Source organism: Pan troglodytes, chromosome 6 (assembly GCF_028858775.2).
Source record: "Pan troglodytes isolate AG18354 chromosome 6, NHGRI_mPanTro3-v2.0_pri, whole genome shotgun sequence".
Taxonomy (NCBI): Eukaryota; Metazoa; Chordata; class Mammalia; order Primates; family Hominidae; genus Pan; species Pan troglodytes.
Window position 1 is genome coordinate 5,789,382 of NC_072404.2, and position 16,391 is coordinate 5,805,772.

At 41.1% G+C, this 16,391-nt stretch overlaps 1 long non-coding RNA gene across 1 annotated transcript in view; it reads right to left on the reverse strand.

Moving 5' to 3' along the window:
• LOC134810510 (uncharacterized) overlaps positions 1 to 10,725 on the reverse strand; it is a 35,493-nt gene extending 24,768 nt beyond the window's left edge. The window contains exon 1 of the long non-coding RNA XR_010158742.1: positions 10,175 to 10,725. This is a non-coding gene — a long non-coding RNA (uncharacterized LOC134810510). The remainder of the gene's footprint in view (positions 1 to 10,174) is intronic.
• Positions 10,726 to 16,391: the final 5,666 nt, after the last annotated feature.

The window sequence follows — 16,391 nt, forward strand, 5'->3', positions numbered from 1 at the left end:
TTGCAAAATAAAGAAATGTATTTAGAAATAGATTCACATGTGAGAAAACTAGAAGAAAATTAATGAAAGGATAAAAGGGATAGCAGTAATTCTGAGTAGTTGAGGGGATTTCAATTGGAAAAAATAGTATCATATTCTTTAAGTTAGGTAGTGGGTATTAGCATTTGTTTTACCATCGTTCTTTATTCTTATAGCTACACTACATATTTTCAATGTATTTAATGTATTTTTTGCATAATTAAATATTATGCAATAAAAATGAGAAAACAAAAAAGTAGAAAATGATAAATTACAATAAAGAAATGGAGAAAAAATTATAATCTCGTTGTGTAATGGTATATTACATAGCTACTTTCTTAAGTAGATGTATGTACATGATGTATGCACGATTGTACATACATGTTCTTAATTATATATAAATATATGTACATATTTTTAATATAAAATACTAAACAAAGTACACCAAAATATTAGCTCCTATGTTAGTGAGATAATGTGTTTTTTTTTTGTATTTTAAGTTTTACATAGTAGGTGTATTTGTCTGTTTTCATACTGCTATAAAGAACTGCCCAAGACTGGGTAATTTATAAAGGAAAGAAGTTTAATTGGCTCACAGTTCAGCACAGCTTGGGAGGCCTCAGGAAATCTACAATCATGACGGAAGACAAAGAGGAAGCAAGCCAGCTTCTTCGCAAGGCAGCATGAAGAAGTGCCGAGCAAAGGGGAAAGAATCCCTTATAAAACCATCAAATCTCGTGAGAACTCACTATCACAAGAACAGCACAGGGGAAACTGCCCCCATGATTCAATTACCTCCACCTGGTCTCTCCCTTGACCTGTGGGGATTATGGGGGCTATGGGGATTACAATTCAAGATGAGATTCAGGTGGGGATACAAAGCCTAACCATATCAGTAGGCATGTGTTGCATTTTAAACTCAGAGAAAAATACTAGTGTTTTTATAGGATTCTTACTAAAGAAAAACCAGAAAGTAATAAACCATCTATGCTAAGACATAAAATACAGTTGTTTAGTTACAAGATAGAATGTGGCCTTGTAAGAAAGCAAATTAACTTCTAACATACAAAGCCTTAGAGAAGATTCAAGTGACTGACGGATCTTAAACAGAGCTATTATTACAACTCAAACTGCAGTAAAATATCCTCAGCAACATAGATGTGTGTGTTTCACTAGTCAGAGCAATACAAATTTAATGAAACTCCATTGGTGGTGTTTTTAATCAGACAATTTCTGAAGATGTCCTGGCTTATTCATAGATGCAAGCCAAATCTCTAGAAGAGTACCATAATAAGAAAAAAAAGAATACAGGCAATTGAGAGCTGTTCCAAAGTTTAGGGAGTTTTTGTAAGGAATTAATAAATAAAAATGTTCTTGAAAGAGAGAAATTAATATGCAGTTCATACTGCCAGAATTGCAGGCAATTTATCAAACTCCCCTAATCCTCCAAAATCGCTATTTTTTTTTGACACACACTTTACAGTACAGAAGAAAATGTCTCTGGCAATAAATCACAAAGTTAAAATTACCTAGTCTACAATTAACTAGACAGTGATGGTAAATCATTTTCTACCAAAAGAAAGAAATGTCTTGTCTATTCAGGTTCTGCTCTACTTAAAAGTTTTCCTTGTTGGCGAGCAAGTGGTTAGAAAATCATATTTTATACGTACATTCAGCTTAACTATCATTCAGCTCAGGAAGATGACTCAGGGCCTTATCCATACCTTCAAGTTTGCTCTTAGCAAGTAATTGTTTCAGTATCTATATCAAAAATGGCTTAAGTCTGCAACATGTTTCTGAATGATTAACAAGGTGATAGTCAGTTCTTCATTGAATCCTGGATGCTTTATTTTTCTTAATAAGAGGAATTCATACGGATCAGCTAGAAAAAAATTAAGAGGAAAATCACATGGAAAGTTATATATCTATTATATATAATATTATAGATCTATAATATTATATATCTATTATATATAATATTATAGATCTATAATATTATATATCTATTATATATATCTATTATATATAATATATATCTATAATATTATATATATCTATTATATATAATATATATCTATAATATTATATATCTATTATATATAATATTATATATCTATTATATATTATATATCTACTATATGTAATATTATATATTGCATATCTATTACATATATTATATAATATATCTATTATATATTATATATTATATCTATTATATATATTATATATTATATATCATTTCCAAATTCCCCAGCGTTCATATTTGTCAGTGCAAGTAAAGAGCCTTAGTGCTGATGAGGTTTGAGGTATGACCATTTGGCCAGAATTTATGAACTCTACATGTCGCTTGATGGGTGCTTCAGGGTACACTTTTTTTTTTTTTGAGACGGAGTCTTGCTCTGTCGCCCAGGCTGGAGTGCAGCGGTGCGATCTCAGCTCACCGCAAGCTCCGTCTGCCGGGTTCACGCCATTCTCCTGCCTGAGCCTCCTGAGTAGCTGGGACTACAGGCGCCCGCCACTATGCCCTGCTAATTTTTTGTATTTTTAGTACAGATGCGGTTTCACCGTGTTAGCCAGGATGGTCTCGATCTCCTGACCTCGTGATCCACCCGCCTCGGCCTCCCAAAGTGCTGGAATTACAGGTGTGAGCCACCACGCCCGGCCAGGGTACACTTTTAAGCAGAGACACTACTTTGAAGGTCATAAAAAATATAATAAGAGATAAGGCTAATTTCCTTTAATAATAATAAAATCCTTTAATAAAAATATAAAGGAATAATATAATAATTTTCTTTAATAAAATATAATAAGAGATAAGGCTAATTTCCTTTAATAAAATATAGTAACTACATACCAACAGAATTCCAAAAAAAGAAATGGAGAGGAAGGGAGTATGGGTCATTAATCTTGTCAAAAATATAAAATTATATACGAGGAATTCCTAGAAACTGTTTTCCTTGTCTGCGGCCATTGTGCTGCTGCCACACAACTACCGCAAGCAGCCCTTCACGCCCTCCTCCCAGTACAAAGCTAATTGACTTGTGAGAAATGTTAAGCTTGGAAGAGTCAGCATCGCTGCACTTATTTTTTATTCTACTCTGACATTAGAATAATCCTTGAGTGGGGGAAAGGTTAAAACCCCCCCTGGATAAGTGTTACTAATTAATGATGATTGTTTTAAACAATGTTTGGATAATTTTTCCTTGTCCCTTGACATAAACTTGATAAATAACTGAGAAGTGAGAAGGAGATTAGTGGGTTGATTAAATTCCATTCAGGTACTTAAAGTTAGCTCCAAAAATTTAGCTATTTATAAATTGTCATGCATTGTTAATGTATAAGAGATGTAGATTTCATTTATCTTTGGTGGAGCGAGATGAAGCAGTGAATCATTGAAGACTGAAAGAAAGAAAAAGGTCTTTTCCCTTTTCTTTAAGAAGCATCATTAGTTAAAAACATGTTAGTTGGTACCAGAGAACTATATTTAAAGGGACAGCAATAAGCAAATTGATTACTCTGGTGATTATTGGAGTGACATTGCCTTTTAGTTGTACTTTCACAAAAATTCACAATATTTGCCAAAGTCAAGTTATCCATTACACTATTAATTTGTCATTCTTTTGTTTATATAGTCAATATCTCTATCTCAATTGGATCTATCTCAGCTGCTTCTAAACAAGCCACCATAGTCTCTCCCATTTCAACAATCTCTTCCAAGTACCATTTCATTTCTTCTTTTCATATTTTTGAAAACTTTTGAAAAACTACCTATTTTCCTCCTCCATTTCTTGTTCGTTCCATTCTAGTGGACATGGAATCTGTTCCTCCTCCAAAACGGAATTTGGTAACCCTTAAATTACCAAACCCAAAACAATATGTTGCTTTTATCTTTACCTCTCTGTGGCATTTAATGATAAGACCACTACTTTCTTCTCTTTTACCCTTCTTTCTTGAATTCAGTCAAACAACGTACTTACATTTTTCGTCTTATTCTCCATCTTAGAAACCACCTCAGCTTTCTCCATTCAGCCATAAAATTGTGCTTTTCCTCAAAGATTAATCTGCCTCTCCTCTCACTCTATACTATCTCTGTTAGCTAATTTTATTTGTGCACATTGCTTATACTGGGCATCATATACACATATGCATGTGTGTACATGTGCACACACACACTGTATGTGGACATGTTTATATATATGTGTGTGTATATATATATAGTATATATATAAATTACAATAACATAAAGGTGGCATTTTAAATTAGTGGAAATTACCCTGATTTGATCACTACACATTCTATACATGTAAAGAAATATCACTCTGTATCCCAAGAATATGCACAATTATGGTTTGCCAAATGAAAAAGTTCATACTTTGAAAAATTTTAGATAAATATCAAACTTTCTCTGAAACTGTAACTGTAAAAGGTAAAAAATAGTAATTGCTATATTGCTTATTTCTGAGTAGAATATGAGACATTTCCCTATTCATTATGTGTAATTACAATTACATATATATATGTTTATATATTACATACATATATATGTAATTGTAATTACACATAATGATTAGGGAAATGTCTCATATTCTATATATATAGACAGAAAGAGAGAAAATATATGAGGGAGAGAAAGAATCTTTCCATCTCCTTTGAGTTCCACGGTGTTGAGAGTCAGGACAACTACAATTGCTTCATCATGCCTGCTTGCAATTATAGGGCTTTTGAACCATTTGTTCCCTCCTTAGATATCCTCATTTTTTTCAAATTCTTGCTTACAAGTCACTCCTCCGTGGACCTCCTCTGACATATTAAATATTGCAGTCCATTATAAGCTGCAAGAGGACAGGGATTTTTGCCTGTTTTATTCCCTACTGTATCACCAGGGGCTACAGCAATATCTGACAAACAGTGGGCATGTAATGAATATGTGTTAAGTGAAGTAATAAATTCAATCAAATCACATCACCTGTTTAAAGCACTTCATTGGCTTCACATTGCACTTAGAATAAAGAGAAATTCTTTTTATACAATATAAGTTCCTGCAGAATGCAGACACTTTCTACTTCTCCAGCCTCTTTTCAACTCCTCTCCTACTAACTTCTGTATTTAAGCCACATTAGACCTTTCTTCAGTTTTTTATATAGACTTTGTTGCATCACACCTCAGAGATTCTGTACATGTTCTTCCTCCTGCCTAGAAAGGATCGTCCCTCCACTTTCGCCAACTAATCCCTGCTCAACTTTTCATCTCAGCAGGAGGCCCATTCTCTTTGGCAATCCTCTGGCCTCCAGCCCATTTATTATATACTCACACGTCAACATGTACTTCGTACAGCATGTAACACAATTGCACTTTTATATTTTAACAAATTATATTTCCCATATTGAACTGTAAGTCTCCTGAAAGGAGGAATTTTGTTCTTGCTCATCATCAACTTTTTCAACATCCAGTGCACCATTTAGAACTTAGATGTAGTCAATACAGGTTTGTGGAATGAAAGAGGAAAAGAAAGAATTAATATTCCTTTAAATTAGGATGCAAAATCGTATATAGAAAATTGGCTAAGTTGTGGTCCATTCATATTTGCTCCCAATTAAGGAGCACAGCTATGAAAAGGAAGGCTTCAAATTAATAACCAATAGATTTTTTAAAAAAGAAAACTGGCCAGGTACAGTGGCTTATGTCTGTAATATCAGCATGTTGGGAGGCCAAGGCAGGATTACTTGAGCCCAGAAATTCCAGACCAGCCTGAGAATTTGGCAAAACTCTGTCTCTACAAAAAATACAAAAATTAGCCAAGTTTGGTGGCATGTGCCTGTAGTACCAGCTACTTGGGAGGCTGAGGTGGAAGAATAGCTTGAGTCTGGGAGGTCAAGGCTGAAATGAGCTGTGATCGCACCACTGCACTCAAGCCTGGGTGGTAGAGTAAGACCCTGTCTCAAAAAAAAAAAAAAAAGAAAAATCACTAAGCAAAATAAGACATGTGAAGGATCATGTCAAAGGTAAGAAAAATTAGGGAAACATTAAAAGCTTTCTTCCCAAGCCACTAAATCAACTTGACTAACAAAATTACCACTTGATTTAGCATTAGAAAATTACATTACATATCAAACATAAACCCATTAATCAAATACTAAAGAAATTTCTGAGTTAAATGGTATAATGTTAGCTTATGCCAGAGCTGACCTTGAAAGATTGTTCAAATATGGCTCAGTGTGATTGAAAGTTCTGTGTGAATATGTTTTTGGAAAGATAAAACAGCAACACCTTAGTGTATGTTTTTGAAATAAAATGTATCTGAGTAGCAGCAAAGTTATTCTCAAATTTCCATTTTATAGCTGGAGATGTTATACCGTGACATATATGATAGGACCCAATATGGATTAATCCCTTTTAGAAGTCAATCAGGAAGAGGGGAGCAGTTAAAACAGTTGCTTGGTTTACAAACATTAGAACAATTTTCTTATTCACACCATCTGATTATTGTATTTTATTTTTTCCCCAACGTTTAGACTACACAATGAGTTAAGAATGATAAAAATAAGCTCACCAATATACTATGTACATATTTACCAAAATCTGTGCATGCTTATACATATAAACACAGCTGATAATTTATTAGTTAGGCTCATTTGTAATTTTTGTCACTATAGACCAGTTTTTTATTTAAATTGAAGATTAGTATACATTTTAAATGATTAGTCAAAATAAAAAATCTAAAATGTGCTCTAAATACCTCTTAGGTCAGAAAAAAAAAAGTCAAAAGCTAGAATATAGAGAAATTAAGAAATGCCCTAAATTTCTAATCTGACAAAAATTCATACGAGATTGAAATATTTTAATGGAAAATAGAACAGAACTAATCATTGAAGAAATTATAGAAAGGAAACAAAATAAACAGATTATATGGAGGACTTTTAGAAGATAAGTAAATAAATTAATATACTAGGAAAAAACAAGGGAAATATAATTGATAAATAAATACAGGTAAGAGTTCTTTTGAAATAATGATAAAATAGAAAATCTCTGTCAAAACTAAAAGGAAAGATGCATAAATATATAAATAAATGATAAAACGATGTTGCATACATATATGACTTTTTCAGAATCAAAAAATTTAAATTTCTGTAATAAAATTTAAATGTTTATAAATTTAAAAAACTAGAAGAAAGAATGTTGACTGTTCACAATACAAATAAATGACAAATATTTGAGGTGATGGATATGCTAATTATCCTTATTTGATCATTGGACATTGTATACATGTATCAAAATATCACTCTGTATCCCATGAATATGTACAATTATTTGTCTCAAAAACAAACAAACAAAAGATAATGGGAGAATGTTGAAAACTCAGAGAGAAGAGCAACTCTCACAGATAGGGATCCAGATAACATTAGCAGCTGATTTCTTGGCAGAAACCTTGAAGGCCAGTAGGCAGTGGATTATATATTTAAAATAATGAAGAAACCTGTCAATTGAGAAATCTATAGCTGGAAAACTTATCCTTCAAAAATGAGGGAGAAATTAAGACATTTCCGGATTTTTTTTTAAACTGAAAAAAAATCCATTTATCCCTGAATTTGCCATTCAAGAAGTGTTAAGTCCTTCAGGTTGAAATAAATGAACTCTAGGCAATAACTATATAAGTAAATAAGCAAGCTGTATGAATATACAAAGCTCTCTGGTAAAGGTAAATACATAAACAAACATAAAAACAGTCCTATTGTAATTTTGGTTTGTAACTCTGCTTTTTATTTTCTACATAATTTAAAAGGCAAATGCATAAAATGTAATTGTAAATCTGTTAGCTGGTATACAATGAATAAAGATATAATTTGTTACATCAATAACATAAAAAGAGTAGAGCTATATGTATAGCAGTAGAATTTTGGTATGTGATTGAACTTAAGTTGAAATAAATTCAAATTAAAATGTTATAACTCTAGGATGTTATATGTAATTCTCATAGTAACCAAAAACGAAATATACATAGAATATAAACAAAAGGAAATGAGACTAGAAACAAAATGTGTCACTACAAAAAAATCAACTAAAGATAAAAAAGAAATAATTGAGAAAATGGCAAAAATCAGTAACTCTGACGTATTAAAACTTTCCATGCTACATAAATCTGAAAACTCTATTTCACAAAAAACTGGAGCTGAAAGAGACAAATATTTACCTATAAAGTTAAAAGTTATATAGGGAACAAACACTAATTTTTTTTAGAAAAAATTCTAAAAAGAGTAAAAATATGCCTTATACTACCCCAATTTCATGTTTTACAGCTCTGGGAAAATAGAAAATAAAATGTTCTGTTAGCATGAATCCCTCTGTGCCCCCAAAAAACCCTATGGATTGCATCATTATTACCTAAAAAGTCTATTGTCAAATGCAGCAGAGTGATATTTTTTACAAGGTAGATATTAATTTTAGATATGGAATAATATTGGTGATTTCCATTTTATAACACTGGGTTAAGATGAAAGAATGAGAAGATAAAGGTCCCTCAGCAATATAACTCACAAACATGTTCAGAAGCAGTAAGAAGTTACATTAATTATCTTTTGAAAGTCAATAATCTACATCTTTAATGTATGCATATAGCATAGCTAATGTACTATCGCTGGGTCCATTTATTCAATGAATAATTGCCGCTATGTGTCAGACATTTTTCTAGGCCTAGGAATGGATACATAAGTGAACAAAGCAAAGATTCTGGTTCTTGTAGAGTTTCCATTAAAAGGCCATTTAGTAAAACTTTTCTTCCCCCAAATTATAAAATCTGTAAGATGATTTAACAACATGTGTAAAAGTCATTGTGGGCCAGGCACGGTGGCTCATACCAGGTGTGGTGACTCATAGCACTCTGTCACCCAGGCTGGAGTGCAGTGGCACAATCTCGGCTCACTGCAACCTCTGCCTCCTGGGTACAAGCGATTCTCCTGCCCCAGCTTTCTGAGTAGCAAGGACTACAGGTGCACACCACCACGCCTGGCTAATTTTTGTACTATTAGTACAGATGGAGTTTCACCATGTTGGCCAGGCTGGTCTCGAACTCCTGACCTCAAATGATCCATCTACCTCGGCCTCCCAAAGTGCTGGAATTACAGATGTGAGCCACAATGCCCGGCCTTATTTTCTACAACTTTGGTAACTTTAGCATATACCCCAAATCTGTAAGACATAATATTATAATTCAAATGCAACTCATGGCTTCTCATTGTACTCTTTCTCTAGCTTTTGAATTATTTATTCTAATACCAGTTTTAATTCTGACACAAAAGCATGGGAGTTCTAATCAAAATCCAACCTTTTATCGTAAAAACTATGAAGAAATTATGAGTAGAACTTAAAAAGGAAAATAGGCCTATTAATTAGATTTGTCTTTGTAGCATTTAACTCTATAATAAATAACATAATATTTTAGCCTATGAGTACCCAACAAAGCCTCCAGCTTCTATTTAGATATAAAATGTAAAAGTCACTACTGGATCCACAAGCAAGACTATGGTAAAGAAATTTCTCCAGCTAACCAGCATCTTTTACATGATGTTACATGTTTCTTTTGTTTTTTTCATTTTGGCAATTATCGATTGTCATCTTCGTGTTTGTCTATGTCCTAAGTGCTGGGATACAGAATCTGAAAAGATGGACACAGGACCTGCCTTCAAGTTCACCCTTTCTTTTTTTTTTTTTTTTTTTTTGAGATGGAGTTTTGCTCTTGTCGCCCAGGCTGGAGTGTAATGGTGAGATCTCGGCTCACTGCAACCTCCACCTCCAGGGTTCAAGTGATTCTCCTGCCTCAGCCTCCCAAGTAGCTGGGATTACAGGTCCCAGCCACCACGCCTAGCTAATTTTTGTATTTTTAGTAGAGACAGCGTTTCATCATGTTGCTCAGGCTAGTCTTGAACTCCTAACCTCAGGTAGTCGACCCACCTCGGCCTCCCACAGTGCTGAGATTACAGGCATGAGCCACCACGCCCTGCTAGGAGTTCATGCTTTAATTGGGGAAAATATACAATAAGCAAGCCAGTTTTTAAAAAGAGAACTGCAATTAGAGTTAAATGCTACAAAGACAAACTCACAGGAAGATGGGATGTAGAATGATAAGGCTCTCAGAATAGTAAGAGAAACTATTGCTTCTTACGATGTTTGTCTTTCTTTGTATCGGTGCTCAGCTGAGTCTGCAGTGCTTCAGAGGCAGCTTTCATTTTATAAAAATCTATGATTTCTCCTTCCAGTTGTTTTTTCTCTTCCTCGAACTTCCTTATCTCCTCCTGTTGAATAATTTTAAGATGCTCGAACTTGTCCTGCAGCTGTGAAACCAATGTGCAGTTGTGACACCAAAGCAGTGTGGCTGAACACCTAAAAGAATATGCTTTTTTCTGATTATCAAACAAACCCAAATCATCACAGTAGAGCACGATCTTAATAACAATCTCAAAAACTCAGGAGTAAACACTCACATATGGAATTTTTCTTTTCTTTCTCTCTTCCTTTTATAAGACGGAGTCTCACTCTGTTGCCCAGGCTGGAGTGCACTGGTGCGATCTCAGCTCACTGCAACCTCCATCTCCCAGTTCAAGTGATTCTCCTGCCTCAGCCTCTTGAGTAGCTGGGACTACAGGCATGCACCACCACTACAGGCGTGTGCCACCACACCTGGCTAATTTTTGTATTTTTAGTAGAGATGGGGTTTTGCCATGTTTGCCAGGCTGGTCTCGAACTCCTGACCTCAGGTGATCCTCCCACTTTGGCCTCCCAAAGACTTTTTTTTTTTTAATATAGAGACAAGTTCTCAGTATGTTGCCCAGGCTGGTCTCAAACTCCTGAGCTTAAGTGATCCTCCCACCTCAGCTTCCCAAAGTGCTGGGACTGACTGGATGCAGTGGCTCATGCTTGTAAACTCAGCACTTTGGGAGGCCAAGGTGGGAGGACTGCTTCAGCCCAGGAGTTCAAGACCAGACTGGGTGATATAACACAATAGTAAACTTCAACAGGAGAGAGAATCTGTAAACTTGAATATAGATCTTCTGAAATTATCCAGTCAGAGGACAAAGAAAAAAGGAATAAAAAAGAGAAAAGAAGGCTGGGCGTGGTGGCTCAAGCCTGTAATCCCAACACTTTGGGAGGCCGAGGCAGGCAGATTAAGAGGTCAGGAGTTCAAGACCAGCCTGGCCAACATGACAAAACCCCATCTCTACTAAAAATACAAAAATTAGCCGGGTGTGGTGGCACACACCTGTAGTCCCAGCTACTTGGGAGGCTGAGGCAGGAGAATCGCTTGAACCCAGGAGGCGGAGGTTGGAGTGCAATGTGAGCTGAGACCACACATTGCACTCCAGCCTGGGTGACAGAGCATGACTCTGTCTCAAAAAAAAAAAAAAGAAAAAAACGAGACAGAGAAAAGAAAGCCAACAAGACACCATTAGGCAAACCATTGTCAGGTTATGGGAGTTTGAGAAGGAAAGTAGAGAAAGGAGAAGAAAGCTTATTTAAAGAATGGCTGAAAACTGCCTAAATCATGGGAAAGATTTAGACATCTAAATCCATGAAGCTTAAAGATTCCTAAAGAGGTTCAAACCAAATAGATACTCACCAAGTCACAATATAATCAAATAGTCAAAAGTTAAAGAAACTTTGCAGGTCAGGACAGAATCGAATACTACATTCAAAGTTCTGAAAGAAAAAAACTGCCAGCAACTAATATTATGTCTGACAAAGCTGTCCTTCAGAAAGAAAAAAGAAATAACGTGTTTGCTCGACAAACAAAGCTGAGGGCATTCAGGACTACTAGGTCTACCTTAAAAAAATGCTTAACGGAGTTTTTCAAGTAAAAATGAATGAAGTTGGGAGCGGTGGCTCATGCCTGTAATCCCATTTTTGGAGGCTGAAGTGGGTGGATCACCTGAGGTCGGGAGGTCAAGACCAGCCTGGCCAACATGGCAAAACCCCACCTCCAGTAAAAATACAAAAAATTAGCCAGGTATGAAGGCCACTGAGATCGTGCCACTGCACTCCAGCCTGGGTGACAAGAGTCAAACTACATTTCAAAAACAAAAAACAAAACAAACAAAAAAAACAAAACTTGAGGCCTGGCCTTCTGCTCCTCTCCAACCCCCCTTCTCTGGGCCCAAGCCACCTTGGCTGAGGAGAGGGTGAGGAGGTGTGAGCCCCTGCCAGGAACCCCCTGCCCGGACCAAGTACTCGGCCCCCAGGCCTGCGTTCAGTGAGGCCTCCCGTGGCATCAGCATGTTCGTGTGGAGGAATGTGGAAGGTCACTCTGCGGCCGTGTTCCCCTGGTACTCCATCCCCTTCCTGACCCCTCCCTACAGCCACACAAGGCCAGCAACCTGCCAGTCACTCAGTGGCCTCCAACCAGAGAAAACAACCTGCCAAGTTGGCAGCTGTTGCTCATGAGCATCCACCAGGTGGGACAGGGAGTGTTGACCCTGGGCGGCCCCCTGGAGCCACCTGCCCTGAAAGCCCAGGGCCCGCAACCCCACACACTTTGGGGGTGGTGGAACCTGGTAAAAGCTCACCTCCCACCATGGAGGAGGAGCCCTGGGCCCCTCAGGGGAGTCCCTGCTGGACAGTGAGACAGAGAATGACCATGATGATGCTTTCCTCTCCATCATGTCTCCTGACACCCAGTTGCCTCTACCACTCAGATGATGTCAGGCCCAGTCCCTCAGTGCCCTGCGCAAGGAACAGGACTCATCTTCTGAGAAGGATGGAAGCAGCCCCAACAAATGGGACAAGGACCACATCCGGTGGCCCATGAGTGGCGGTCATGATCTTCAGCAAGCGGCACCAGGCCCTGGCGGGGCTCACCAGGGTCACCCCAACCAGGATAACTGGACCATCAGCCAGATGCTGAGCGAGCGGTGGTACACCCTGGGGCCCAATGAGACGCAGAAATACCACGACCTGGCCTTCCAGGTGAAGGTGGCCCACTTGCAACAAGGACCGAAAGAAGTCCAGCTCAGAGGCCAAGCCCACAAGCCAGGGGCTAGCAGGAGTGTAACAAGGGCTCATGGGAGCAGAGCATATCAGAGACGGGCACTGCCACTGCCCCTGGGGTGTCCTCTGAACTCTTGTCAGTTGCAGCCCAAACACTCCAGAGCTCGGATACCAAGGAGCAGCTTCTGTGGGGCAGAACGGCTGCACACAGTCAGGGAACCTGGCTCAGCCTGGCCCAAGCCTTCTCCCACAGCGGGGTATACAGCCTGGACGGCATGGAAATAGACCGTCAGGCACTATGGGAACTGACACAGGTGGTGTCTGGCACTGCATCATACTCTGGCCCAAAGCCTTCTACTCAGTATGGAGCTCCAGGCCACTTTGCAGCCCCTGGTGAGGGAGGTGACCAGTGGGCAGCCCTGCTGCTGCCCACCTGAGCTGCTCATTCCCAGCACATGGCCAGTGAGGACATAGTGAGTGACGAGGAGAACACGGTCATCCATGAGGAGGAAGGGGTGATGATGTCATTGCTGATGATGGCTTTAGCACCACTGACACCAATCTCAAGTTCAAGGAGTGGGTGACTGACTGAGAGTGGGGACAACTCTGGGGAGGAGCCAGAGGGCAACAAGGGCTTTGGTGGGAAGGTATTTGCACCTGTCATTCCTTCCTCCTTTACTCCTGCCGCCCCTTGCTGGATCCTGAGCCCCCAGGGTCCCCCGATCCACCTGCAGCTTTTGGCAAAGTCTATGGTCCCACCCTGTCCTCCTCCTACACATACTCGGATGCTTCCTCCTCAACCTTGGCACCCACCTCCTTCTTACTGGGCCCAGGAGCCTTCAAAGCCCAGGAGTCTGGTCAAGGCAGCAGAGCGGGCCCCCTACGGCCCCTACCCCTGGGGAGGGGGGGCCAGGGACGCCTTCCAAGGTGACCTGTTTCCTCCCAATGGATCCCGCCACCTTCTGGTGCAAGAGACCTGAAAGTGTGGGCAACCTGGAGCTACCAGGCTCCTCAGTCATCAGGGTCCCTCCCAACACTAAGGCTTTCCTAGGCAGGAGCTGGGCTGAGCCACCCGGGGGGCAGAGCCTGAAGAGAAACTGACTGGGCTTTCGGGGTCGGGGCAGAGGGAACCCCACGGACATGGATCCCACACTGGAGGACCCCACCACGCCCAAATGCAAGATGAGAAGATGCTCCAGCTGCAGTCCAAAGCCCAACACCCCCAAGTGTCCCATGTGTGATGGGGACAGCTTCCCCTTTGCCTGTACAGGTGCAGAAGCCAAGGACAGGCGCAGGGAACCGGAGACCGAGAAGGCGCTGTCCTCTTCACTGCACGTGCCCTAGACCAGTGCCGGCCCTGATCATGCAGCTCTTCCAGGCCCACTGCTTCTTCCTGTCCACTAGGCCATAGCCGCCCTCCAGGCCCACTATGCACACATCTTCCCCTCCAAGGTTTGTTCTGCCCCTGCCCTGACTCCCAGCCCTGTGGGGGTCCTGACCGCACCTCACCTGGCTCAGACTCTTGACGCTGCCCTGGCTGCCCCACCACTGCCTCTGCCCGAGAGTCACGTGAGGCTGAGAGTAGGGGCAGGGGCAGCAGTGGTGCCAGTTGGGGGGCGGTCCAGTGGGAGGAGCCTCAGCCTCACGGGCTGCTCCGTGGGACTGATGACTGCATGATCTTCTGGGCACGTCACGGATCTTCAACTGCAGGTGAAACGGATGCTGGTGGTGGGTGCAGGGCCGCTGGGAGCTGCTGCATGGTTCCCAGAGGCTGGACTGGGGCAGGTGCCAACTGAAGCTGCTGGGGCAGCATGGGCAGGATGTTCTGCACACAAACCTTGGAGAAGAAGATGTGTGCATAGCGGGTCCACTGCTGCTGCCCCTGCCCTGACTCCCAGCCCTGCCTGACCCCACCTCAACCTGCTCAGGCTCTGGCGCAACCCTGGCTGCCCTGCCACTGCCTCTGCCCCAGAGTTGGGGCCTTGACAGCCTGGTTGGAAGGGGACACCCCAGCCCTGCCTCAACACCTGGGGGTCTCCATAACTACCACAGGCAGGTGGGCAACCCCAAAGATCCCAGGACTCACAGTACCCCCTGAGAATATGGACAGTATGTGGGGGCAGCAATGGAGGGCAGGATGGTTATCTTCTCCCAGGTAAAGCCATTTAATCCTTTCAGTTTGGGATGGAGTAAGGCCTGCCTCTTTTTTTTTTTTTTTTTTTTTTTTTTTTGAGACCGAGTCTTGCTCTGTCACCCAGGCTGGAGTGCAGTGGTGCGATCTTGGCTCACTGCAACCTCGTCCCGCCGGGTTCACGCCATTCTCCTGCCTCAGCCTTCCGGGTAGCTAGGATTACAGGTGCACGCTACCACGTCCGGCTAATTTTTGTATTTTTAGTACAGACGGGGCTTCATCATCTTGGCCAGGCTGATTTCGATCTCCTGACATCGTGATCTGCCTGCCTCCCCCTCCCAAAGTGCTGGGATTACAGGTGTGAGCCACCACGCCTGGCCAAGGCCTGCTCCTCTTATCTATACCCCCTACCCCTGCAGCTGTGCCGGGGGAAAGCTGGGCAGTTTCCCTCCTCCGAGCCCCTGTACATACCATGAATTGTGGGACCTTCAGAGCTTTTCACTTTTCAGAAAATAGCTCCTGCTGGGCTACAAGATGGAGTGTGAAGAGGGCCTTGGGCCACAGGGAGGCGCCTGTGGACTAGGGGGAGTTAATGCACCCCTTCTTTCCCCAGAGGGGCTGGACTCAGGTGAGTATGGGGGTGGGGGCTCCTGCACTTCGACACAGGCAGCGGGAGGGTTTTCTCCCCATTCCCTCTGCACTCCCAACTTGAGCTATACTTTTTAAGAAAGTGGTTCACCCTGCCTTTGCCCCCTTCCCCAGAACAGAACACGTTGATCATGGGCGATATTTTTCATTGTGCCAAAAAGTTGCCATGACCGTCATTAAACCTGTTTAACAACAAATAATAAGGAAAATAAAATAAAAAATTCAGGCATGGTGCAGAAACTCACTCCAAATAAATTACCTACCAAAATATGTAATGGCGGAAATATTCCAAAATTCAATATTTTGGGATTTATACACAAAAGATAAACAAATTAGAGGCCAAGAGGCTGCCGGAAGGGAAAAACGGGGCCTGGAAAGGCCGTTGTGAGGAATGAGCTGGGCCTAAGGAGGCCACTGGCAGGCAGTAGCTGGACCTGCCGAAGTAGCCGAAAGGCAGGAGCTTTGGAATGGGGAGGCCGCAGTGAGGCGAGAGCTAGCTGGGCGTGGAGAGTCCGCTGTGAGGCCGAGGCCGAGGCCGAGGCCGAGGCCGGGCCCATGCAGGCCTTCGAGAGGCAGGAGGCTGGGCCTGCAAAGGCCGACTAGAGATCAAGTTCTGCGCCTG